The 26,662-nt window shown below is 46.1% G+C and overlaps 1 protein-coding gene across 6 annotated transcripts in view; it reads right to left on the bottom strand.

Moving 5' to 3' along the window:
- Positions 1-25,925, bottom strand: part of NCALD (neurocalcin delta) — a 58,009-nt gene extending 32,084 nt beyond the window's left edge. For 2 of the 6 annotated variants that reach the window (XR_005103181.1, XM_037380237.1), the window contains exon 1: positions 25,768-25,853. The gene's annotated coding sequence lies outside the window, so the exon portion shown is untranslated. Of the gene's footprint in view, positions 1-7,647; positions 7,659-25,739 lie in introns of those variants that run through there. The other 4 variants (XM_037380239.1, XM_037380240.1, XM_037380238.1 and 1 more) reach the window with 3 other exon arrangements.
- Between the last annotated feature and the right edge of the window lie 737 nt (positions 25,926-26,662).

The raw sequence follows: 26,662 nt of genomic DNA, 5'->3' as shown, positions 1-26,662 counted from the left end.
ATAAAAATATTATCTCCCTTACAAATCTCTTATATTCTTAAACCATCATGGTGCCACCTGTTTTACGCTATATGGGCAGGTAATCCATGCACATGTGTTCACTTAGCTAATTCTTGATTGATGACAATGAAGTATAGCATGAAGAAATGAGAAGGCAACTCCTGAATGCTGTAACAGATCTAAACACCTCACAGCCAAGCAGATGCTCAGTTTTGTCAGCATCTTATCTGCTACGGGGTTCGAGTTGTTCATTGATGCAGACATGCAGGGAATTTTGTTCCTCCTGCCCCAGGGCAGCAGGCAGAACTAGACTGGCGAGTCAAAACACGTAGCAACAACTTGAGGACGTACCTCCAAATGCCCTCTGCACCAGGTGGCACGTGGGGCCTTACACTGAGCAGAGTATGTGCTGCCCAGCTCCCCTTGGAATCACAAACATGGACATCCTAGTATTTTACATATTTCACCTAGAATCTAATTTTACTCTTTATGAAATAAATACCAGTCCTTTTAGGCAAGGCTTTAAAGTGGGCCCAAAGTAAGTAAGGATGCTCAGGAACGATTGGGCAGCTCAGCTTTGTCATTAAATTGTTTGTTCTTCAGATATTTAAGGTGCTGAAACAAATCAACCTTTGTATGCAGTAGCTGGACTGGAGAAATGATGACAGGAGCTACGTTTTGGAGAACAAAAAACCCCTGCTTTTGACAGAGGTTTGATACAATGCTGGGATGGTTCCGCCTCTCATTTCTGAGAGTCATTCTATGGATATCTGCTGAATTACCAACATACTAATGGTCACAGAGATGAAAGAACAGTTTGTTTAAATTTATAGTATCGCACTGCATTACATGTACACACATTATACACAAAGCACAGACTGTTTTTTCCAATACCATTGCCAGATCTAACGCCCAAATGAATGGATGCAATAATGGACAAAAATATCATCACTGCTTTCAACAGTATGTTGCTCCCTAAAAAATGGAACACATGAACTTTGAAAGTAGGCTCAAACGAAAAAGCATTACTTTCTTGATTTTTTTTCTGCAGAAGTCTACCTCAGCAGATTACTACTCTTGTCTCCATTGAATGGCTGCTTGGGAAATCATATTTTTCATCTGGGAGTTCTGCAGCTCTTATATGTTCCAAACCCACTTATTTACAAAGCTAGCTGATAACAAAAACATATTTAATTAAAATGTGACTGAAAAATATGTAGACTATCTCATTCACTGAGGAAACTATGGCTCCTCAATGAGATCTTCTAGAAACACACTGACACCCTACTGAAACGTGCATTGTACTCACCACGGAACAAGGATGTCCGGGTGCATCTTATTGTTTCTGAGAAAGACACATAGATTGGATTGTTCAAAATAGAAAGCTCTCCAGATATTTCTTGAGATATTCACAGAGCCATACTCAAGTAAATGGGCAAAGTTGCACTTGACAGGACAGTAATGTGGGTCCCCTTGTATGGCTCACACACAGAAACACCCAGACTATTTGGGGGGGGTGGGGGTGGGGGGTGGGGGGGGTGGTGGTGCAGGGGAGGTTCCACCAGTCTGCAAGTAAAGACTCTCTCTAGGTTTGAGAAGCACTGAATAAAAGGTTCAGGGGTGCACAGCTTTTGAATTACAAGTAAATGCCACCTCTCCAGAGTGATCTTGCTCATTCATAAAGGGATCTCCTCTTGAATTTCTGCAACTAGTTTCCAAGGCGTGTCACAAAAATGAAGCATAAAGGAAAGGCACATCTCACTGCATTAATATATATGCTCTGATTACATGAAAATAGGTGCGAGATAGAGGAGTTGAGAGGTGAAATCACAGATCACCTAAATTTCAGCTTTTCCAACTACTTGACTTTGAAAATCAACTTTTGTCTTTTCATGTAATATATGTATATGTACATGTATGAATGATATATATACACACACAATATATGTGTATATATTTGTGTGCATATGTGTATATATATATATAACATTAGCTTAAATAATATAGAAAGATGGTCACACTTTCAAGAAGATAAAACAAGAGACCCCTGATTAGATTACCAGATAGGTTAGTATGAACCAGTGTGGGGAGCAGGTTGCAGGGTTGGGATGCTGGACTGAACTGTGAATGCCTTGAGGAGACAACTAAATGGGTCCTTCGGATCTGCTAGATGGGACAGATTTGAGGTCAGCCATCAGAGCTGCTTTACACGGAACTGACTGCACGTTCGTGTGACCTTGGCGCTGCAAGTCTGTTGAGCTCCTGCAGTGAGAGATGTGCTCAGTCGTGCATGGAGCGTGAAGCAGATGTTGGAAGTTGGGCACTTGCTTCTCTTCTGTGACTGCAAACTAAAAATGTGCCTTAAGTAAGAGATTGCCTAAAAATTCAGCTGCCCACCGCAGGGACCCTCCCCTGCTTTCTCTCCTGCTCCAGGGAGATTGTGTTTCTGCTCTGTGGAGGTAATTATTTCTGTCCTACACTAACTCAGCCAGGCTAGGTAGCTCGGTATTAAGTTTTCACGGTGTTCTGTAAGATAAGTCCGTAGAATTGTACTACTGCTGCAGAAGAACCAGTTCCTAAAGCCCAAAGCTCAAGCCGTCTATCAGCTGGACTCATTGCCATAAGGGAAATGACACTGCCTCTGAGAAACAGGTGAATGGGAAAAAGTGTAGGAAAATGAGAGTTTTGGGTAGTAGTGTACTGTAGGCATGTAATAATGAGAGGGGACATGTAATTTCATAGACCACATAGACAAAAGCAGCTTTTGCAGCAACAAAACGGATTGCAACTTAGTGAAATAATGGCATAACCAAAAATAAAGGCAAAAATGTGACAGCTAAGCTTCACATGGTCAAAGAAGAGACTGCTGGGCAGCTAGCCTGCTCCCCACCACTGCTGAGAGGGACATCTGTTGTCGGTCAGTTATTCCCCTGCCCGCCCAGAGACAGCTGTGCGGTGGAGATGCTGTAAGCACTACGTGGTAGCAAGGATGGTGAGAAGCTGCTATACACTGACCACATCTCTCACTGTGGGACTTTCTGCAGTCATTGACCCTGACCTAAAATCCTTCTTTTGGCATTTCTGTTTCCATTTGGGGTTTCAGTGAGAATCCCATGCTGGGTCTCCTTCCATAGCCTGCGCTCTGCTGTTGAGGGAAAGGCAGCAGTGTCCTTTGCCCTGGTTTGCAAAATCTCTAAATCAGTGTTCATTAGCATAATTGCTGCTGAGATTATGGTCAGCTTAGTACATGAATAGCTTCAAGTTAGCAGCAATACTAGCTAGAGCAAACTCCAACACCAAGAGGAGCGAGGCAACAACAGTAAAACAATGAAATCTCATAACTCATCAAAAAGGTGATACCTAGCACCTCCAAGTCAAGAAAACACTAAAGAGGGAGTTAAACAGCATTGGATTAGAGCAACTGTCTTTAGCAGAGAATGGGAGAGCAGCCTGAATATGCAGATCTAAATTCACATCTTGGGAGCCACTCCTCTAGGGCATTCACCTTCCCAACACTTCAGTCCATCAGGGAAGGATTTTGTGAAGAGTTCAGGCACAATGCAGCAAGACACAGACCCAAATAAGTTTAGACACTGCAAGTCCGAGCGAGATGAGAAGTAGGGTACCTCCATCCAAACAAGCTCAAGCCAAACAGCCAGAAGTCCCCACTCAGCAGCCATTTGTCCCTGGAAGCATGCAGAAACCAGAGGCTGCCTTCTTATCACATTTCTCAGCATAACCCAAGTTACCTACCAGTCTCAGTAGGACTCAGCACCTACCTCATATGTGCGCTTTCTTATGATTCAGAAACTAGTTGCTCCTTGGACCTGAGAGAGTCTAGTGGGGAGGCACACACAGGGACATGCCAAGGCTCTCAGGACATGCTGGGGTCATCACCATTTAGAGACAGAATGCTGAACTTAGGCAACCCTATATTTGGTTTTCTCTGTCCAGAAAGCTTTAATGAACGGATCTATACTGTGACACATGTGGTAACACTGCCTAAGACGAACAGACCAAGAACAGTCCATGAGTCCACTGCAGTCCTGTTGACTGAGCAATCTCCTAGGAATTACTGTCTCTTCACAAACCAGAAGTGCCACGATGTGGTGGAGAAGAAGCTTCTTGTGAGGTCTCATGTTTTAATAAATCCTAGAGGCTTGCCTGCACAGTGGGGATGCTGAGAGCGTACCTGCAGTCACAGCAGCTGGGCAGCTACCAGGGGCTCCTGCAGGGCCTGTGCAGGGATCTGCTGGTGATGTACAAGTATACGGAGAGAAGGGCCCTGGCTCAACACTGTTTTGGGTGGAAAACAGAGGTTTCGAAGGACGTGCTCAGTCCTTTGGGGCTGTTGGTGACCAGGACAAAACCTGGAAGCTCCTGGTCTAATTTCTACAGCATGATTTTCATCTAACTCTGACTGCTGCTAATACCAGTCTAATATTCAGCCTTTAAGCTGTCAAAAAAAAAATGGTTTCCTCACCTCTATTTAGAAGTTGTAGACAAAGTGCACGCTGGCATATATTAATTAACTTCTGCTGTTTTTCTCTAGGAAAATGATAAACAATAAAAATTCATTTTTTTTACTGAAGATTTATAAAATGTCAGCTGTAACTCATTGAACGGAATAAGAAGAATGTAATTAAACATCTTCTTTCTAACTCCTATTAATGACTCTAGAAAAGCCAGAAAATTCTGAAGGTTGTGGCCATGGTAACAGACACTAGCTTAGGAAAAAGGAAATATCTACAGTTATAATTCAACATAAAGATTTCTCATCTCTTTCCCAGAGCTGGAAGTTTACAATCAAAACCGTGACGTGTGTGCTGGTCCCTCTATTATGATTCCTTCCTGTGCATGTGAGACATTTATTATGAGAAACTGCCATGTATAAGAACATGGTGTGGCTCAAGTGCTACATTCACTCTTATCTGAAGGAAGAAAAACTGCTCTTTTTTTGGCAAGGGGCTGGAGCAATTGCTGGTAAATGCTTTTGTGGAAAATGACAATGTAGCATGATGGAAGCGGGCCAGATCTTCCCCTATGATGCAGCTGTCTCTCTCCCTTAGGTCAGTGAAGCAGTAGCTGTTTACACCAGAGCAAAGCCCAGCAGCTGCAAGCAGCATTTCTGGAGGATCCCAAAGAACTGAGCCTGGACACCTCCAGCTTAGCTGAGAGAGAACTGATGAGACTTCTCAAAAACACCTGCCCTCATCAAACCCTGCTCACTGCCCTACTGCCTCAGGTGTATCCTCAAACACTGCCCTGCCCAGGGGCTGTGGCTTGGATAATCCACTCCACCTTGCATCCTACCAGTCACTGCAGCTCCTTAGGCACATGCAAATGGAGAAAAAGGTCATTAGTCAAATGAAGCACAACAAAATAAAAATCACAGCAGAACAGGCAGGACAAGCTGAGGCAGAGGTGGTGGAGGTTAGCATGGATGTGCTGTGCACAGAGTTGATGACCACCTCCAGGAGTTGTGCAGGATGACTGAAACCGCTTGCTCCAAGAGCCAGGAGTGAAGGAAAGGGCTTCTCTAAGTGCAGTGGTTTACGTACTTGCGTGACAACTCGTTCAAACAGGAGCTTGTAAGCAATGTGCATATTGGCCAAAGAGCCCAGGCAAAAAGCATTTTTCCACGCAACTGCCTAATATCAATCTTGGTTCATAAAAAAATTGCAAACACTCCTCTTTGAAATTGCACATGGTGAAATGCCTAGGAGGTCTGAGAATAAGCAGGTGAAGGAGAGCCTGGGGAGCAGGTCCTGGTGAACCCCACTGAAATCACCAACCAGTATTTTTGAAGGCTTCCTGAAAACTTTGTGTGAGGTTCACATCTAGAACTGGGGTGGACCCCAGCTGCTGGCTGGAGGCCGGTTGTGAAGCTGGTGCAATTACATAGGGTACAGTAGCTTTCTGTACAGGCAACAATTATGGACAGGGCAGGAGTGCCTGAAAACATTACATTTTTGATGTGATTTTCCTTTGAACTGCAGTGCACTGGAAGCACTGAGACAGCACAAACAGCACTAATTTATTTGGATTTTGGTAATAAAGGAGCAGTGTGTATTTTTTCCCAGGGTGTTCTAACAAGATGCCACCATCACCTTACTGCAGATGTTTTTAGCACACCATTTGCAGCATCATACATTTAGACCTTCATAAAGGAAAACAACATAACCCACACAAGGATGTCTTTTTGTGCTGATTATGTCCTTAATGATGTTAAACTAGCACATACTGAGCACACTGCTAGAGCCTGCAATGTAAATACTGCCTTTTCAGACACAAAGACAACCAAATGTTAGGGAAAGTTTGGTGTCGCTTGCAGACTCATCTGGCATGGCCAAGAGAAATAAAGCTACTGCCACCAACATTACATGGGCTTCATGCCTGTGGTTTCTAACAATGCCATACTTGCAGCCTGGCCAGAAAAATTTAATACAGTTAAGTTGCAAAAGAAACTCTGGTCCCACTAGCAACGCAAGGCAGCTCAATCATGAGTGAAAATCAATGACCTGTTAAGACCTGTGATGCCTTGGAGGGCAGGGGGCACAAAACACCGGACTGCCTCCTTGCCCAGCTGCCCCATGCACATGCAGCCACCTCTCTCCCTAGGCACTGGCAACACCATGGTAGAGCCATTTTAATTTCTGAGGCTGCAGAGATGGGTAAGTTCACCAGTTCCTCTGCTGAGGTCCAAGCTGCCACCCAGCTTGAAATGTCAAGCTCTTGGGGTTTCCTTACTGGCTGCAATACTTGTCCCTATATTGCTGCCACAGGAGGCCTGCAGGTATTGAGCAATGCCCAGACACCATCCAATCTTGTGTGATGCCCAGTGCATTCAGCCATCCCTCACACTGAAAAACACACAAAGCCCTGAGATGTCTGCCCAGCACTGCTGTGCCACAGGCTTCTTTCTCCCTCCTCCTTCTGGTGCCTCTTTTGGCTCCTGAGCTGCAATAGCCTGCAGGAATCAGCATCTCCTGTGCCACCAGTACTCAGAGGGTGTCCCTGTTTCCAGACCAGTAAGGTCTGGGGGCTGTGCTGTGCTGGCTGTGCTCGCTGCTATCTAAAACTCATGGGGAGAGAAGGGCAGCGAGGAACCACTGCAGAAGTGGGGAGAGGGGGCAAGGGGAGGCAGGTCTCCTGGTTCAGGACAGCACTCCTTATTTTGCTCAAAGGGCTTCTCCAAGCCCTGCTCCATATGACCTTTCACGTGAGCTGTGAAGAGTGACAGCAGATGCTGGTACCCAGAGGGAGGGAAGTTTTAGTGCTGCTCTATTTCCTTCCCTGGAAGATTTGCTTGAGAAGGAGGAGGCTGGAGGCACGGAGCAGCTACCTGAGGGAGGGCTTTCTTGCTGGCTCCTCCGAAGCGTTGGAAATCAAACGGAGTGGAGCCTCACTTCACTGGAGCTTTTATCTTTTAAAATTAGGTTAGCAAATTTATTGCTACAGTAGCTTAATCTCAGAGTGCGTTATCTGTACACATGATGGACTGGAATATGAACTAATTCTGTCAATAAAGTGACTGCCTGCATCTTGATTGCCAGATACAAAGAATTCACTCTTCCCTTTGACATGCTAAGCAGCTGCAGGCTGGTACAGTCCCCTCCCTATGTTTTTGGCTTGGATGCTTCCTACATGCAACTTTTCTCAGCAACAGACGATTCTCCAGGAGGGGAGGAGGGCAGAGGAGAGGGGGAGAAATCTGGCTCCGGGCACCTGGCTGCACACTGTGACTCTGCACTAGCCTGTGTAGTGGCTTGGGGTCTGCAGCTCCCAGGGATGTCTCTGACTGATATCATGAACTCCGTATGTGTTGGGGACCCATCTGTCTGGCCCTGCTCATCTTCAGCCTGTGCCCTGTACTGACAGGAAAGGCAGAGAACAGCAAAAGTGTTCCCTCTGCTGGGTTCAGATCAGCAGGGAGCTTCCTTGGTGGAAGGCATCCTCCACTGGAAATTCACAGCCAGAGCCCCCAGTGCTGCCTAAATAGAGCAAGGAGGCTGGACTGGGTCAGAGCACATGTGCAGGTCGGTACACACTAAATACTTTGAATCTAGAAACAACCTTTTCCAAGTTATATCCTTTAACAGAAGCTCAGGAGGTTACTAGTTTAATATCAAACTCCCCCCATTACTTACCAACAGAAAGCAGGGGGCATCTAACTCCAGATTCAGAAACCTAAATTTAGCTGTGTCCATACAAACTGTGGAAATCTAGTCAATACCATATCTGAAGCCTAGACAGTGACTAAGGAAACTCCAAATTCATGGGCTGATTTCAGGCAGAAATAGAAATATTAGAGGCTAGTTTCACAAAATTGCTTGAGGAGAACACGGTCTCCATTTGTTCAACATCCAGTGTCAAATTCAATTATATCATTTGTTGTGGTTGCGGAGTCCCTTCATTTTAGCAAAAAGAGCTGGAAAATGCAACCTCATGCCAAATTAAAGCCTTTTCTGCCTGATTGCTCAGCAGACAAATCCTCAAATCAATTATTCTTGGAGCTGCAGCTGAATAACTGTCAACCAAGTGGATAAGATGAAGTCCGGAGCATCATGGGGGTAGCTGGTCCTTGGCTTTACAACGTTTCAGATGCAGGCACAAGGTGAAGGCTTGTCAGCCAGCCCTCAGTATGCAAAGGTGAAAGCTTATTCTTCAGATCAGAGAATACTCTAATGTTAATAAAAAAGCTAAATTATGATGCAGAGAACAGGCTTAACTAGACTGATTTGATATTTCTGATGGCTTTTTCCTCATCTTTTTAAAGGGAAGATCATTCACTTCTCATTTATGCAACACACTCAGAAGAACTAGCTGATAACATTGAGAGATCTCCAAAGTCTGAATGGGTTCAGGGGAGGGAGGGCAAGGACTGCTTTTCCTGTCACCAAAAGGCCAGCCAAATATTCAGTAACTTCTCCTCTCTTGCTTTTTTTGAGCCTAAAAGAGAAGTAGCTCTGTTCTTTGGTTTGTGGGATGTCACCACCAACTCCTCCAAAAGTCTCTAAACTCTTTGGCATAAAGAAGAACAGAAGACAGTCAGATCTTTGTGAGGAATGGCAGGGAGATGTTGAGGGAGAAGTCTTGCAGTCTTAATTGAAGAACTAGCAGGAATGTTGTTTTAGGACTACAAGATGTTTATAGTCTCACCCATTTTGAATGTAGAGGTTACAAATATCATTTTTGCTATTCCTCTGCAGGCCAAAATCTGAGGAACACAGGCCAGAGCACAAAAGAATTTTCACCCCATTCCAAATTCCCATAAAAAAGTGTACTGAGCCTGAATAATGAGTTTAGTCATTTGAATCATGAATTTGGCTTCATAACCCGCTGGGAGACTGAAGCAGAGCAAAACACGTCTGCTAACACCCCGTCTTGAGCACCACAATTGGCAAGTCCTGCTGAAGAGAGATCTCAGGCTGAAGTTGTAGAAATGTTAGAGGTTAGAACTGAACTTTCTTGGCAGAACTGGCCTTATATGGAAGCTCCATAGAAAGCCTGCCTGCCCTGGCTTTCAAACCAGCGCATAAGCTTCCATTTCTAACGATATATAGATGCAGGTAGAAAGGTTAATGCAAAACCACTTAGGTAAAATAGAAGTAAATCATTCCTGCTGGGGGATGTGCCGGACAGGGTCAGACAGATGTTTCCTCTGTAAGTATCACAGGTTGAAATGAAAGCGGAGGTCTCGGGTGTAAGGTGGTTGCAATAGGTCTCTTTGAAGATGAGTCTCGGGATGGATCTTTTTTAACATTTCCATTAATAGTCATGATGTGTAATCTCAAAGCACTGCAGCTGCTGATGGCGCCAAGGTGAGGGGCGCTGTTGGCTGGATAGCTAGGCTACTGCACAAGCGGAATGGAATGGGTTTAGTACCAGAACAGTGCAATGGGATGGAACTCCTTATTACAAAGTGCCATTTCTGAGGGACCAGTAGGAAGAATTGATGCTTTTAACTAGAAATGATGGAGCGGGAGGGTTTTATATAACCGTAAGGTAACTGGAAAACACCAGTGTGATACGACCTGCAGGAGACAAATGACGCTTCCTAATGAACCCGCTGAGACTGATCTGGTGAGCCCAGGGAGGGAGAGGTATCGTTGCTGTCAGTGACAACACAGCAGGTTGTACAAGGCTTTGGAGATATGAGGGCTCACCTGGATTACTGTAGTACGTGGCCAGGAAAGCGTGCTCAGGAGAAGGGATTTTGGCCCGCAGTGGCTGCAGAGCAGGGTTCTTAAGCCAAATAAGGGAATGGAAAGCCTGTGCTCTCAGAGGAGACCAGAGGCACTCAGCTGTTTAGCCTAGCTAAAGAAAGGCCAAGAGGGGATATGGTTGTAGTCTATAAATACATCAGAGTGGGTAAACACTAGGGAAGGAGAAACACTATTTAAACTGAAGGACAATGCTGGCACAGGAACAAATGGGTGTAAACTAGCCATGAATAAATTTTGACTGGGAATGAGAAGCAAATCTCTAACCACTGGAGCAGAGAAGCCTGTGGAACAGCCTTCTCTGAGGATCGCAAGATAAATGGCCTTAGCGCATGGAGTTTGAAAAATCCATGCATAGGGTCTATGTGATGTAGACACCTGCAGTGGACTGGGTGAGTCAGGAGGTTCTCTGGAAGAGAAATGGCATCCTAGAAACCAAGCTTGCTTCTTATAGTGGGCAGAGTGTCTTTCTGACACAAAGGATCACCAAGAGGAGAGCCAAAGGCAGTAACATGAAATAAACGTGTTTACAATATCTCTGCCTTCCTCTGCAGTGTGTAACCTCCCACCACCACACATCAGTAATGCAGAGCAGCAGAAATGTGCACGGAGGGTTATACAAGCAGACAAGTGAATGCCAGGATGCAGCAGACAGGTCAGGAGAGCAGCAGACAAGTCAGGAGAGCTGGCCAGCTCTGTCAATTCAAGTATCAGAGATACACTGGGAGCAGCAATATGATTATTGCAAAAAAAAAAAAATAAATTGAAAATTAAAGAGCTTCTTAAATTAAGATTTACAAGTAACCTCAATAAAATTCACAGCTGGTTAGGCTTAACCTTGGAGTCAAGAGGATTAGCAGAATATGAATATGAAGTAGTAAGTTTTCTATTTTCTTTCAAAATTAATCGTGTGCCCAGTTTCTTTTCAGTATTGATAGAACAATTCATGTTTTCCACAAAGTTTTTCCTCCTTAATGCAATCCCTTTGTCTCCTATAGGGAACACAATAACTGATTAATACCATATAGCTTTTCCACCTGAAGACCTCTGACCACTTTACAGAGATTACTGGGTGACAGCTGCATTTCAGTGTTGACTGAACCGATGCACAGTAAGAGGGAGGAAAGGATTTCTGTATGGCCTTTCATATCAGCTGGTCCTGTGCTCCTGGGCCAAGCGGGGCCATTTTTTAAGGTTTCTGGGTTGGCAGGGACTCATGGGGAGACCAGCACAGGACGGTCTCTCATCAGGCACTGCCCGACCCTACCAGGGCACAGCAGCTGTTGGCGCTTACATCTCTCATTGTCCATCCTTCTTGTTCAGCAGCATGCCCAAGACTGTCTTGGTTGTGACAGGGGGTGGGGGCACCTTGCCCCGTGCTCCCCTCCTGGCCACACCATAAGAGACATGGAGGAACCCCTCCACTTATTACCTTCACGCAGCACTGCCCTAAGTGCACGGGGCTGCTCCCATGGCCACGGGTGCACAGGCACTGCTTCATTGCTCAGGCTCTGCATCCCCGCATCCCTGCGCTCCCCATCCCACATCCCCATCATTGCAACTTGTATCACCCTGTTGCTGGGTCTCCTTTCCTCGCTAGCCTCAGCACACCCATTCCTCCACAGGGAGAAATAGGGCCTTTAGATATTCATGGCTGGAAAGCACTTCATGTAACAAAATAACATCATATTCGCCCTTTGATGTGTCTTCTCTATGTTTCAAATGCTATAAATGACAATTCTAAGGAGGGCTGCTCCTGCAGTAAGTAACACAGATCCTTTGAATGCTGCAGGGTGCGGGAGACATTTGATTCTGCTGTTTAACTATCATCAGGTGCTCACAGGCAAAATGTCAAGAAGTTAACCTGTATGAAAGTGGTCAACTGGCCACTTCACAGGGAAGAACGCAGGTGGAAGGGAGCTGTTGCTCTAAGATACCACCTTGAACCAAGTTTCCTGTTTTCCTGTGAAAATTGTCTACCCACGATTTGAAATAGCAGTAAAGTACAAAACAGTAGTGAATGACACCAAGGCACTTCACTTTGTAAAACAAAAACTAGCTACACATGGGTCTGCAAGTGGAGAGGAACACCACGGTCCTCTGCTATCTGGTGAGCTTCCAAAGGGCAGCACCAAGTGCAGTGAAACTGCTTTGAGGTGAGACAGAAAGATCAACAGCCCATCATCTGAAGTCTCTGCCCACATTTTGGCTATCTCATGAGCTTCCTAAAATAGCTGAAAACAAATGCCAGAACACCTAACAAATGCATCTGATGCCAATTTCTCTTGGGGGCTGTGCAATATAGTTAACCACTGCTCCCATTAAAAACACCAAACCTAATTAGTTTATGTAACTGCATTAGATGGAGAAGGTGCATGTTGCTGATAGTTGCTTAGTGGGAACACAGCGTAGATCTTCCTTTTGTCCGCTTATAATTAAAGCAATCTTTTTGTATATTAGATTCAGTGGCTTATAATGAAATGCAATAAAGATTGCTGGAGTAAATCACATTTTTCTTAATATGTTTAAATAATTTTATGGAGTCTTTTATTGATTGGAGGAGGAGCAGTTTCAGGAATAATGTGCTTAAACAGACGTGACAAACCACCCAATTACCCAGCACTTCTCAAGGCTAACGCCTGAAATAACAAGCACATCACACAACGGTACCACTTCCATTTGTGCCAGACGCCTGAGAGGCAGCGATCATAAACCTCTGCAATGGGTAGGGTGGGGGATTTCAGCAATAACTGGGAGAAAACCTGTCACTGTATTGTCTGCATGGACAAATTTAGCATGCTGTGAAATCTTCATCAAATTTACCCACCAGCAAAATTAGATAACCAACTTTAAGTAGTAAGGAATAGGGAGTTATGTCCAATTGAGCAGTGGCAATTTGGACAACACTGATTCTTCAGTGGGAAGATTGAAACAAAACGCAAAACATGATACAGAACAAGTAATGCAAACACTGATGAAACACACAGGTGGTTGAATAGGCTTTTATTACCAGAAGAAACAACTGTGCTTTAAAACAGGATCACATTTTGGTTGAAAAATGAACAAAATCAGGGAATTGTACATTAGAGCCAGGTGCTTAATGGAACTAGAAACTTAAGAGAGTTTTTGCTTTTATCTGATGGTGCTTGGAAGAAACACTTGTGTTCAGTTTTGTGAAAGAAATGTTTCCTATTGTTGAGCTTTCCTTTAGAAAGACGTATTTCTGTTTCACCGGATAGAGCAGTTGTGTAGCTATAAATGCATGGCAGGCTGTGCAGGACAGATCTTTAACTACACCTAGCCTTCCATGAGTTCACTGGCAGACAATTGGTCCAGGTTAATAAGGATTAAAACATATCAAATGATTCTGAAAAAATGCCTTAATGCTAGCCTTCCTAACCCCCCTGTTTTATCTGGAGCAATATGAGCACAGCAACTTTTGTTTGTAAGTGAAAGGGTAAACTTTACACTTCCATGCAGTCATGCCCATGTCCTGCTTTACTAAAAACTGGGGTCCTGCTTTACTAAACCCTGCTGTTCAGAAGATTCACACCAATATCCTTGTGCTCTGTAGGGCTGCGATGCAAAGCTGCAAATAATATCAGAGTGCCACACTATGGCTTACATGAAAGGGCCTGCCAAGGCATCATAGTCATGGTCATGTTTGTCTGACTGGGATGGCCACTAACACAAAATGATTTGCCTGGGGGTTACAAGTGAGTCTGTGGAGAAGTATAGATTAAGACCCCCACCCTGAAGAGTCCCAGAGTGACAGATTTTTGCCCTCTACCAAATGACGTAGCCTACCTCTGCTCGGTATCTGATAAATGAACTGCATTTCCAGCATGCAGCAAGGTGGAAGGCAAGTGCCATCCCGCTGGCTGCATGGCCAGCAACAGCCCCAGGGACAGAAGGCTACTGCACCAGAACAGAGGCACAGGCAGCTGGATCTGAGCGAGAAATCCAGGGAAAGTGGAAAACACTCCATGTCTAACAGAGGAAGTAATAAAAACAATCAGTCAAACCTGCCTGCAAAGCTGCAGGCAAGGAGATAGGCAAATGCTCCCCTGGCTCTCTTGAACTCCACTGACATGTTCCGAGGCCAAAACCGTGAAGGTTGAATTCAACAAACACAGAAGCACTGGGAGAAACTGCATTCAGAAATCTCCTTTGCTTTTTTACCTCTTTCAACCCTGGAATTTTACGAAGAGAGCACCTGGATATCGCTTCCCTCTTGCAGAGCGGAACATGAAATACGTGACAGCGCCGCACGGCAGGCACAGGCTGGGGGGCTGTGGCAGCCAGGGAGCTGCCGTGCCATTACGCAGCGTGCAGTGCTCACTTCAGGCAAGGGAGGGTTTAGAAAATGGGTATTAGGCACAACAAAGCATTAGAAAAGTGGATCATGCTGGTTTCTCATTGAGAAGGTTAATACAGGTGATAACAATTTACTAATTCTGGAGAAACTGAGGAGCAGAGAGGTGCGGTATTGGACATCCACCTCTGCAATGTTCACGTCTTTAAAATAAAAGGATTAGAAGCTAGAAAAGGATTAAAACTGAACCAGGCAGGGTGAAGTGTGTCTGCCAAGGATCGATTAAAAATCAGCGTCAAACCCACACATGGGGGAAAGAAACCCCTGTATAGAGTCAGGTCAGCAATGTATGTGATAATGTCCCTCTATACAGACAGCTGAGTAAAGAGCCTGTTTCTCTATAGACCAAAGGTTTTTCTTTATCCTTGCTTCTAGCCACGTTCCTCACTTCCTTTGCTTCGGTCCTATTAAAAACCCACCGCTTTGTTTGACAGACTGGAGCTGCCAGCCTTTTCGTCATGCTCCAGCAGGCTGGCTTCCTGCTGGTGGCCATGGTGAGAGCTTGCAGCTCACCAGCTCTCCCCAGCCTCGGGCTTCAGAAAAAAACACGTTTCTACTATCAAGGTTCTTTTTTCCAAGGATTCCCACCCAGTTATGCACAATGACATTTACCACATCACCTGTGACTGAAGCAAATGCATCTGGGTGCATTCCCCAGCATGGGGGCTGACTGGCATAGCCATTCCCTCATCCATGAGACTGGAATTTGTATCCTCCTGAAGAGTAGTCGTGTGCCACCTGCCTCATGGGACGCCCCAGTGGCACATGCTAAGTCCTAGACTGGGCTTGGGCACCAGCTGGGAGGATATGAATTGTCTGGGAGCAAAACTGGGATAGGGACTGCTCCAGGCAGAAAGATTTCGATCTCTGAGCTCTGCTGCTGGGGATGCTCCCTGCTTCTTGTAATACAGACACAGCCAGTGTCCATAGCACAGCCACAGGCATTACCTCAGGAAACTGAATAGTTTCTCACCTACTTGTATGTTAATGCTAAAATAAGAAATATCAAGGTTTGGGGGAAGTAAGCTGTTACATACTGGAAAGGGGTATTGAGAGAGGGTGATGAATTAGACTCAAGGCCTAAATCATTGGGACACATCCTGCAAGTGGCTGCGGGCTCTGTGAAGCAGGAAGGGCCAGGGGAGGTGGGAATGGTGGGGTGCTGGGGGATGATGCCTGCCAGGTGCTGGTGCTGTCCAGTGACACAAGCAAGCAAGGGCCAGGGCATCTCCATCGCAGCTCTGCACGAAGGCTTCTGCCTGATTTTGGCAGCCCTCTGCTCACAGCAACGCAGAGCCCAGAGCCTTGCTCCCGTGCTGCGGGTACGTGGGTCCTGCTCTCCACTGCAACAGACGCTGCTCTTCACATATGTGTCAGTGGCACCCCTGAATGTCAGCCCCAGTGGGGCTCAGCCCTTGTACCCTTAAATACCAACCTCGGTAGTCTTGACCCTTGCACGCCAAATGTCAGCCCCGTGGGCTCAGCCTCTGCCTGCACACAGCAAGCCCATTGTTGGGGATATTCCAGACCCCAGAGCGGAGAGAGGGCTCTGGTGTGGCTGGTCCAGCTCCCCAGCACCCCATGTTTAGCAGCAGCATCTGTCCAAGCAGCATGAGAAGCACCTGGGTCCGGCCACCACCTCACACAATGCTTTTCACTATGACTCTGGGGATTTCCACCGGGAGGTGTAGGCACTGCTGACTCCCATGGGGCAGAGCTGGGGGGTCCTGTGTGCTGAAACTCCCCCATGCAGAGTGGGGCAGCTCCTCTTCATCTCCCCACGAGGGCCGTGGAAGGGATAGCTGGTCTCCAGCCAGGGCAGTGAGGATGGCATGCTCCTCCCATTCAGCATGTCAGTGTCGGTCAGCCACACCAGAGGTGAACTGCTGGGATGTGGTGACAGCAAGTTGCTGCTCTAAGCATTTAATTTTTAATTCTTCTCAGGGCTTCTTTTCCACTGCCCCTGGTCCCGTGTTCCACGCCCCCCACCCCCCCCCCACCCCCACCATCAAGGGAAGGCTGCTGGCACCCATTTCTGGAGCTCACCGTGTTTGGCTGCATGCCTGACCATCAGGGACAAGAGAGGAGTGTCCCTGGCCAGCCCAGCTGGGTGCTTCCAGGAGCAACTTGGGAGCAGCCGCTTTCCCAGGTCATCATTTAAGGACAGGACACCTGAGTCAGCCTGAGGGCTGGGTCTGCATCCCCAAGCAGTGGGATCTGCCTGCACCACCAGGCCTGGGGCCAAGCTGTCTTGGGCTTATTTTCCCCTCCTTCTCCTTCAAAGGAGTATCCACCAGCAAGACAAACTTTTGGTCAAGTTGGGCTACAAAGACCTTGGATGGCAGGAGCACACTGCCTGCTAGGGCACCTTCCCACCGTGCTGGCCATAAGCACATCCCCCGTGTAGCTGGAAGCCTTTCAGGTATGTTCAGGCTTCCCCTTTGAAAGAAGAACAATAAACATTTCTCTGCAAGAGCAGCAGCAAGCTGCACAAACCCGAAGCTTGTCCCCAAGAAGCACCACTGAGGGCTGTCAGGAAGGAATCATCACGTTCATAGAAAGGAGGCAAAATTGCCTGGAATACTGGGAATTGCCACTTGCCTAGTAGTCTGGCATTAGGGGCAGCTTGGAGCCCCCTCGGTGCAGACACAAGACCGTGTGCAGCTGTCCGGCTCCAGCTGCAGATCCCTTCCTCTCCTCGCTCAAGCCATTCCTCTGCTTAAAAACGTTATTTTGGGAAAAAAATGAATAGTAGGAGCAGCACTGGAAAAGCACGGGGAATTCAGCAAACAAAAGAAAAGCTGCTATTTTCAAAAATGCCTCAAACTGGTAACTGTGGCTTGTTTTAACCCCTTCTCTCCCAGCTGCCTCTCCACTGCCCTGCCTGGAGTGCCATCTGCAAGTGTGGTGGGAGCCACGCGTAGGGAAGGTGTGTTTTACTACAGGCTCTCAGTACGGTAGCAACACCTCAGTGAACTAATAACTGAACAGATGGTAAACTAATAGTGAAATACACTTCAATTTTTAATCAGATACTTTGAATTAAGTGAGGTGGGGGTTTCTGCAAGGGTCCCTGTGTCTAATAAAAAGAGCAAAAGTCAGGCAAGCAGTCACCCTACTTAGGGCTTCTGTCACATTTTCTCATAGAATCAGAATCATTTCGGTTGGAAAAGACCTTTAAGATCACCCAGTCCAACTTTCACCTAGCATCTCTGAGATAATTGCGGTTTTCTAATTAGGGCAGCACAAACATGATGTGGATGTGGTGAGTGGGGGGGGGTCTAACCCTGCACAGCAGCTCACTGCCTGTGGTTCGCAGAGAAAAGGCCATCACTGCTGCAAGAAAAGAAACTGAATCTGCCAAGACTGCAGATCCAGGTAAACATTATAAACTGATCTTACCAAAATCACCAAGACCCCCATGGAGGTGATGTGGAGTATGTTATACTGTTGTTTCATCAGCTCTCATTTATCCTTGCCACCAGTGTGACCAGGTCTGCAAGGTGTCTTTGCAGCTCAGGTCAGCACTGTCACGGCTCTCTTGGCTGTGGCATCCTGCACCAAAGGAAGGAACAGGTAACATCTAGGCCACCATTGCAGGCAGCTCTGCAGGTCCTCCTGACAAAAGCAACAAGCCACCTTCCCTCATGGGCTAAAACCTAGCAGAAGAGAGGCAAAATAAGAAAATTGGTGGAGCCACTGCCTTGATGATGCTGGAAGAAGAATGATTAAAGTCTGAGCTTGTGTTTCCAGTTCCTAAAGCGACACTGCTCTGCTTGAGTGCTGCTGTGTGTGTTGGCTGGGAATCTCACGGATGCCATGGAGCCAGCGGTAGGGACGGGGGCTGCTCTCTCACGGGCAATCTTGATTTCTGAATTGTCATAAAAGAGTTCATTTTGTTTCTGGAAGATGACTCCAAACACTGTTCCCTGGATTTTCCCTTCCAAGAGAAGTATGAGAAAATAAAAATCTATTTTTTGTTCAGAAAGAGAAGCGTTCCTCTTTTCACTGCCCCTGACCTTCCCAAACCCCAGCACTTCTGCCTTTCACTGAGCTTTGCTTCTCAGCTTTTACCTTAGCAGGGACAAGGGAGACTTCCTTGGCAGGAGTCACTCAGCTCCTTCATCAGACTCTGATGCTAGAGGTAAAGCAAAATGTAGACAGTCTTTGTGCAGAAGTGTCCGCTACCCAGCAGCTCTTCAATAACTCAGAGACCAAACAGTCCCCTACAGACCTCAGAGCTGTAAGTGGTTTAACATGATGTGCTGTCAAACATTACATGCCTTGCAACTCACGCTGGGGATTTTGATTAAGGAAATGCTCCAAAGAAGCAAGGAAGAACTGCAAATTCTGATAATGTTCTCAGTTTTTAGTAGTAATGTAATTGAAAGTGAATGGTGAAGTGAAATAATTGAAAGCGAAATCTGTGTGCTGTGTCAAATCAAGCAAGAGGAGACCCTGGTTAGGCTGAAAGAGTGTCCTTAGCCAGCCATAATTTTGCATTCTTCTTGTTCTCATCAGCTGTGAAATAAGTCTACAAAAATGCAGGCTACCCTTCAGATGAGACTGTTTTAGTAGGGTCAGAACGACTTTATGTGAAAAACCTCGCGCAAGATAAACAGCTCTGAATAGGATGCTTGACAGACAGGTCCAAAGGAAAACAGACAGTGTTTCTGCTGACATATAATTGCTCTAATTGGACCTGGGCTTGCTAAAATGGTGAAGTTAAAGAGGACTCTGCAATCATGCTGCCATTCTGCGCAAAAGAATACTGTTGTGATAGGAAGCATATAGCAGTTGTGGAAATAATAAACGGCTTTGTGCTTGCTTCCCCCTGGTATCTTGGATTTGCCATTAGGAACACACACACAATATAAGCAGAATATTTTCTTTAGAGTTAAAGGTTCTCAGAGCTGAATTCCTTCATGGCTGAAGTCTCTTTGAGTATTATTCAGTTGAAGTTAGACACTTCAAATGACCTGGATCCATTGTGTTTTTGCAGTCCTGGAGGAGACACAGAAAGTCTGTGTGAGGCATAATCAGGGAATCTGCCTGCTCTAGGTGTGAGGGAATTTAGCGAGGAAAGAAGCTGACTTTGACCTTCTTCAGCTTTAACTTGTCTTCTCTGGAGTGAAAGCCTGTAAACTACCTGATCTGCTCATCTTCATAAAACCTTCATACACCTAATCTTGGGTCTCTCCAAAACCTGATCTCTTCTATAATATGAGAAAAACCACGAAGCTCTTAAAGGCAGAATCTATGTCCTCCAGTAGCACGTACTGTGCAAGGGTTGACTGCGCAGTGTTTCTGCATCCCTATTTTGAACCCAGCATCCAGCAGAGGAAGCAGCCCTTTTAGCCACCCATACATCAGACGGCAGCAGAACGACAAAGCATCACTGTTAATGTAGGAAGCATTTAGCTTTCCTGACCCCTTCAGGCAGCTCTGTTTGACAGGAGTGTTGGCTGGCCCGTACGGCAGATGCCCAGGGACACTGGGCAGTGCTGCCAGAGGTCCCTGATGGGGCAAACCCAGCAGTGCAGGAACAGTGAAAGCAGAACGGCCAAGCAGCAGCAAGCCTGCCCCAGCCTCATCCTGCTATCCCCTGGTCACTTTGTCCTGTCCAGGGCTCTCCTTTGCCCACTTGCCCCATCCCACCCGGTCCATCGTGCCCCTGCAGCAGGCCAGCCCAGCTCTGACCCACTTCCAAGGCCCCGTTCTCTCAGTGGTGAAACTCAGTACACTAAGAGGCTTTGTGACAAATGTGGCAGGCATAAACCTGTCTCAAAGCTTTGCAGCCCCAGTGTGCACCTGCTTCCATGCACAAAGCCAGCTGAAACACTGCTGCTCCTCTGGAGTTCCTAAGTAAATGTGCAAAAATATGGGTGTGATGCTCAGGAGCTGCCCACCTGCAAACGGCACTCACAGAGGACTCCCCAAACAAGGCCACTTATCCAGAAAGAGCCAACCTGGCTTATTGCACCCTCCCTGACAAAAATACCTTCTTGGGTCATCTGCAGCAGCACCCTGCAGCTCCTGCCCTTTGCTCACATTGCAAATACCAGACCTAGGTTGCAAGACATGCATCACCTGAAATGTGAGCAATGGGGCAGACATCCTTCCCTGCACCCAGAGAAAGTGCCAGGGTGTGGGTGGGTGCAGGAAGGTGGCCCTGGGCAGGTACAAAAATGGTCTTGCTTCTCAGAGCACACTGCGGGTGACAGTGTCCCCAAGTCACTAAGAACCATGTCACCAGCCAGCCTCTTTATCCATGCAGTCTTGGGTTCAAAGTCAACACTTCTCCTGCCCTGCCCTGACTGGAGGAGTGCTGTGACTGTCTCTCAGCAGGAATGTGAGAGATGTATGGGGACATCAAAGCATCAAACATGGCCCACACTCAGCTTCTGCCCCCTCCCGATGCCAGCTTTGCTTTGTGCATCAGAGGCTTTGCTCCATGTACGGGCCTATCCAACATCCCAACAAGATGGTGGGAAAAACTGGCCACGGATGAAGCTCTTCAAAATAGCGTCTCACACAAAAATAGACAGGGTTTATCAACACAAACCCAACTAAAAAGAGAGGATGTCTTAATTTCCAGCTAATGTGTCTATGATAAGCCAAAGATTGTAACAAAAATAGTAAAAAGAGTAAGGATGGACATTGGTGAGATTTATGCAGCTAAAACTCTGCACAACACTGTGAACATGTCCAGCAAAAAGTCTTGAATTACAATACAAGAGAAATGGAGCTAAATGGAGACCTCATCCTCTGCTCTCTCCTGTGAGAGGAGGTATTGCTGGGAATTCCGGGCACTGAGCAAATTAAAACCAGCATTTCAGCCCAAACTACAAGCTTCTCGGCTTTTTTGTGTATAAATCAGATCCTTACATTATGTCAGTGTCATTTTGTGGCTGAAAGCAATTCAGCAACTATCAGCACAGCCAGACTGAAATTCAGCAGAACAGGATCTGAGCACTTCAGCTCTTAATGATTAGATGTTTCTGTGGAAATGAATCTTACAAAAAAATGAAGTTCAGCAGAAAGCTGACAGCGTGTAGAGACCGCAGAAGGGAGAGGAACTCTACAACTCGGCCTTTACATTTTCCACCTATAGGATTTCAACATTTGTTGAAGTTGTAGTGAGGGCAGCTTCTTCACAGTGCTCCCTCTGGGAAATATCACATTCAGCAATTCCTGAATTACAGTTTCTAATTATATTTTCATACTGTAATGCTGTCTGAAATGCAAATTTGATGACAGAATAATTCAATACATGTAAAATAATTACAAAATTACTGTTTCTGAAACCTCAGCTCATACTCCCTGCTATTTAAGAAGATAAATTTAACAGCAGCAAAAGTACAGCCAAAACATAGTCTATTTTTTTAACTGTTATCTGACTATAAGTCTTCACAGATTCTGGCTCACCATGGAAGATTATTTCTAAAATATGACTACCAAAAACATTCCAGAGTTAGGATTTTTGTTACTTTAGCTTGGAACCAACAATCAGGTCAACTTTTTTTTTTTTTTTTTTTTTTTTTTACATTCAGAGTACCATATGCATGGCATCTGCATTTAATTGGAAAAGCAACTGTTGATTAAAATGTCAAATCTCTACTGCAGCTCAGCTATCGTTTAAACCAGTTGTTGCTAATGTTGATGATGCAGGACATTAACACAACGTAATGATTTTTAGCAGGGTAGAAACGAACTTCTGCAATATGTAATTTAAGAGCCTGAAACTCCATACTGCTATGTCAGTTCCCAATGTCTGATGATTCCTGCCCCCATACAAGGGATTTTATTACCCCCTGAATTATTATCTTTAGTGCAACTAGGACCTTTAAAAAGATGTCAGAAACCTTATTCTGTTTGAAAAATGCAGGAAGGAGTCAGTGCTCTGCGTTGCAAGGTTTTTTTTAGGTTGTATTATGCTGATAGCCTAAATTTAGACTGTCATTGCCCATCAACTCAACCAGATCAAGGTAGAGTGTGTTATTATTACTAGGCTAGAGGCACCCACAGCTCGCGTCTGGTTTTAATTTCCTTGGCTGTATCCAGCTGTGTGAAAAGTGACTCAAGGAGATCGCAGTCCTGGTTTTAGCCAAGGTCTCTCCTAAGGTGATGTGCTCTGGTTCCTCAGGACCTGCTGGTCTGCTCGCCCTTCTCCATGGACAAGGAGGTTGTTGGAAGAGATCATCTCCTCCTCACGTGCATGCAAGGGGGTGTCTTTGCAAATGATATGAAGGCTGATGGGAAGTATGAGGGTCAATCTGGCCTTCCCAGAAGAAGGTGGAGTGTCACCAAGCCTGTGTACATGTCATTTTTTTCTCTCTTTTAAGTCAGAGGATTTCAAGTCCAAGTAAGCTGGCAGTCTCATGGCTGTGGCATTGGGCAGAAGATGAGGGATGGGCTGCAGCCACCTTCCCCCTCTCTCAGCAATAGGAAGAAACCTACAGGCTGTTTGTTCTTTTGTCATGGTGGCTGAAACCATGGTGGGGCAGAGGTGGTGGGATGCTTAGCATTACATTGCCTGGCAACTTCGCACACTCCCAAGGTAAAATCCAAGTGTTTGTTGAAAGGGTTTGCTGCAGAGCTGACCAGCAAAATTGAGAGCATGAAATCACTAAGCAAAGGCATGCAGCCCCGAGACAACCCTCACACACTGTCCCCTGCCCTTCCCTTGAGGAGGAACCTCTGCTTTTTCCTCCAGTCGCAGACTCTGGCATTGCCCGTGACCTGCCTGCCTGCCTGCATCTTGGCCATCCCCACCTCCAGGGCTCCAAGTAGCCCGGGCCAATGGGAAGCTCAAATCCCCCAAAGACTCGGCTGGAGGAGACAGAGCTGGTCACTCTGCCAAGCAGGACACATCCTTGTGCAACCTCAGTGGCACTCACCAACTTCCCCAGTAATACTGCCCCTCAGACCTCTTGCCACAATATGTCCAGGACCCTTCTGGTAAAACATGAAGCAGTTTATTGTTCTCCTCTCTCACGTCAAGTTAGTGCTTTTTGAAGACTTGCTCAGTATCACTAAAGCGAGATATATCCATCCTAGCTAGACATGATGAACCTATTTTTAAAATACTGCTAATTAATAGCTCTTGAGCAGAAGTGGCATCAATTATTTTTCCCCTTGCAGGTGTTTTCAAGGCATCGAACTCACCAGGACACTGTATTCAAGCCTAAATAAATGAGATGAAGCCCCAGCCCTCACCAGGCATCACTGCCACACTGACGACTCAAGTCAAACCTGGCAAGTGACTGCAGTTAGACATGGAGCCAAACCCTCCAGACGTGAAGGTGAATGACTGTTCTTGACTGGCAGATGCTGCTTAGTGCAAATCTGTCCCCTTACTCCATGCCCCCATAGAGTAAGCTGGTGAACCAGCAGATCTTGGAGGACAGTGAGTCGCATTGACTGCTTCCCCCTGCCCTCCTCTCCTACCCCACTGCTCAGACACTAGGGAGACTCACATGCAGGTGGGGGACCACAGCCGAAACACGTCTCCCCATGCCATCCAAGAAGCAGCTGTGCCCAGCTCAGCCTGAGACGCCAAGAGCCCACTCCCCACAGAAAGACTGCACTTGGGGTGCTAACACCTCCGCACCGAAGCCGAGAGGCTCCTGTAAACCTTGATGAGGAGCCAGCCAAGTTTCTCATGCACTGATGCATTGGCATCAGGTGAAGGATTTAACAAAGAAAATCTAAAATATTTCAGCCCCGCCCCCCCAATTGATATTTTAGGTACAAGAGTTAAATTGGAAAGAACAGATGAGATAACACCAAATGAAATGGTTTAGAGGGTTCAAATGCATTTATCCTTGTTGCTCTGTTAAGAATGCCAATTAAGCCACAACTTTCCTTACAGAAGTGCTTTCAGTTTTAATCTCTGCCTTGGCTCCCTTTCTGAAACAATTACTTCTGCTGCATTTGGTAACATTAGAATAATTTTTATAGATTTTTTTAAACTTTTATTGCTCCATGTTTCAAATTGTTTTGTAGCCTCATGATTGTTTCAGAGTGGCAGCTGCTTTAGAAAACCATTACCATTATCAATAAACCTTTTGAACTTTGGGAGGAAGGGAATCGGAGTATTTAATTAGAGAAGATAAGAATGATCTAGCATACTTTTCCAGGAAACAACAGACACGATGCTTCAGCTGTAATTTGTTCTTAAAACAAATCTATATGTTCCCACACAAACAAACTCAGTCTGTAGCACTAAACTTCTTGAGCCCTGCGATCTTCTTCCCCACAACAGCCCCCTTGGAGTAAGTGCAATACAGAAACAGACCCCAATCCCCTCTTGTTTTTACAAAAGACCCAAATAGCATTTCATTTTTCATTTACTGTGGTGCTGTTCATGCTGCAGTTCTTTTTTTAGCTATTCTGACTGCTCTCAACCTACAACAGAAAAAAAAAAAAGGCAAAAACCAAGCCATGTGTGTGCATGTGAGAAAAAGGGTAAAAGCCTGTGTTACAGCGATGTTGCTCTCTTGGCATATTTCAGATAATTTTTCAGGAAGCTCTTGATCCTTTCCTCTGTAAACACTATACAGTCAAGAGTGCTGTGTGCCCCAGGAGAGGGACCAAAAGCCTGTGGAGTGTGCAGGCTACAGGGACTCCGTGTGAACAAAGATGATTTAAAGATTCAAACTTTGGGAGTTGGATTTCAAGCTGTTCCTAGCTGCATCAGCTTCTGGCTTCTCCCTCACTGCACATGTTGGGCAAAAAAACGCCTGAATTGGGCAGCATTAAAAAACTCCAAGTCCCAACAGAAGTATAAAGCTGTAGAGATGCCCAAATCAACACAATACCTAAACATAATTTCTTTTAACTCCCGAATGCATTAGCCTAAGATTGCTCATGTTCATTTATATTCCTAAAGTGTCAGATGAGAACAATATCATTTTATTCTCTTTTCATGGATCATTAATCCAAATTTAACTCTGCTTTGCAGTCTGCACACAGAATTAGTAACTGGAAGCTGCTTTGCATTTATCTGATAGTGCCGGGCTTGTTCATCAAGGCAAACTTCCAGCCAAAACAAACAAGTGAAAAAAATATCAGTCGCGATAAGCCGCTTTCTATTCTATTTCTTTTAAAGGATGAAAAAAAAAAAAAAATAATACCTGACGAGAACATAAAGCAAACGGTTACCTCACACTGCAGAAATGCAAGTTTTTAATAGTCCATGCTCTGGCAGCCCCTGAGAAACAGCAGCGGCGGTGGCGGCGGGGATAAATCCAGCATCCACTGGGTTCTCACAAGGCTTTGACTGCGCGGCCGAAACCGCAGGCTCTGCCTCCAGCTGACGTCAAGGCGGCTGTCACATGGCCAGGCGCAAGCCCAGGGAGCACTGGTTGTCCTGGCAACCCCAGCACTGCTCTGAAATTATTTCAATAGGTCATCTGTCATACTGCGCGCACATTGGAACCATCACGGGCGCCCGGACAACCCAAACACCAAGGGCTGGCTAGAGCTGGCTGTGCCGAGGGGTTGGTCCCATCGCCGACGCTCTTTTAACCCTGTCCCCATAAGAAAAAGCACCTCCCTCTTCCTCTTCCTCCTGCATCCTCAGCTTCCAGCAGAAAAAAATCCCCTTACACACCTGGCTTGCTCAAGCAAAAGGGCAAAGGCACTGCCTTCTGCATGTACTGGGGCACCTCGGCGATGCGTAGCCAGGCGCTGCACCGCCTCGCTAAAATTAGGGTCTTTCAAAATGACACACAGCCGAGATTTTATTCATAGCCACCGAGATTCACATTTGGTTGCCAGCATCAGCAGTCCTCGCCAAGGCAAGGAGGGGCGGCAGCCACGCGGGGCTGCAGGCTGGACCCCAGAGGTGTCCGGCCAGCTCAGCCTTGCGTCCCTGAGCCTCGGCCACCGGCCCTGCTCGCCTGCCTGCGATACTTCTCCTGCTGCTCCCAGCAGAATGTCCTGGGAATGGGGACGAAGCAGTGCCTGCCTCCGCCAGGCTCCAGCTCTCACTTCTGCAGCCTTATCCTGCAGGCAGAGACACAACACCAGTGTCTCAGGTTTCCTTGTAACTCTA

This window comes from Falco rusticolus, chromosome 3, assembly GCF_015220075.1.
Source record: "Falco rusticolus isolate bFalRus1 chromosome 3, bFalRus1.pri, whole genome shotgun sequence".
In the NCBI taxonomy this organism is placed as follows: Eukaryota; Metazoa; Chordata; class Aves; order Falconiformes; family Falconidae; genus Falco; species Falco rusticolus.
Note: the sequence above shows the minus strand (reverse complement) of the source record. Positions and strands in the feature narration are given on the sequence as shown.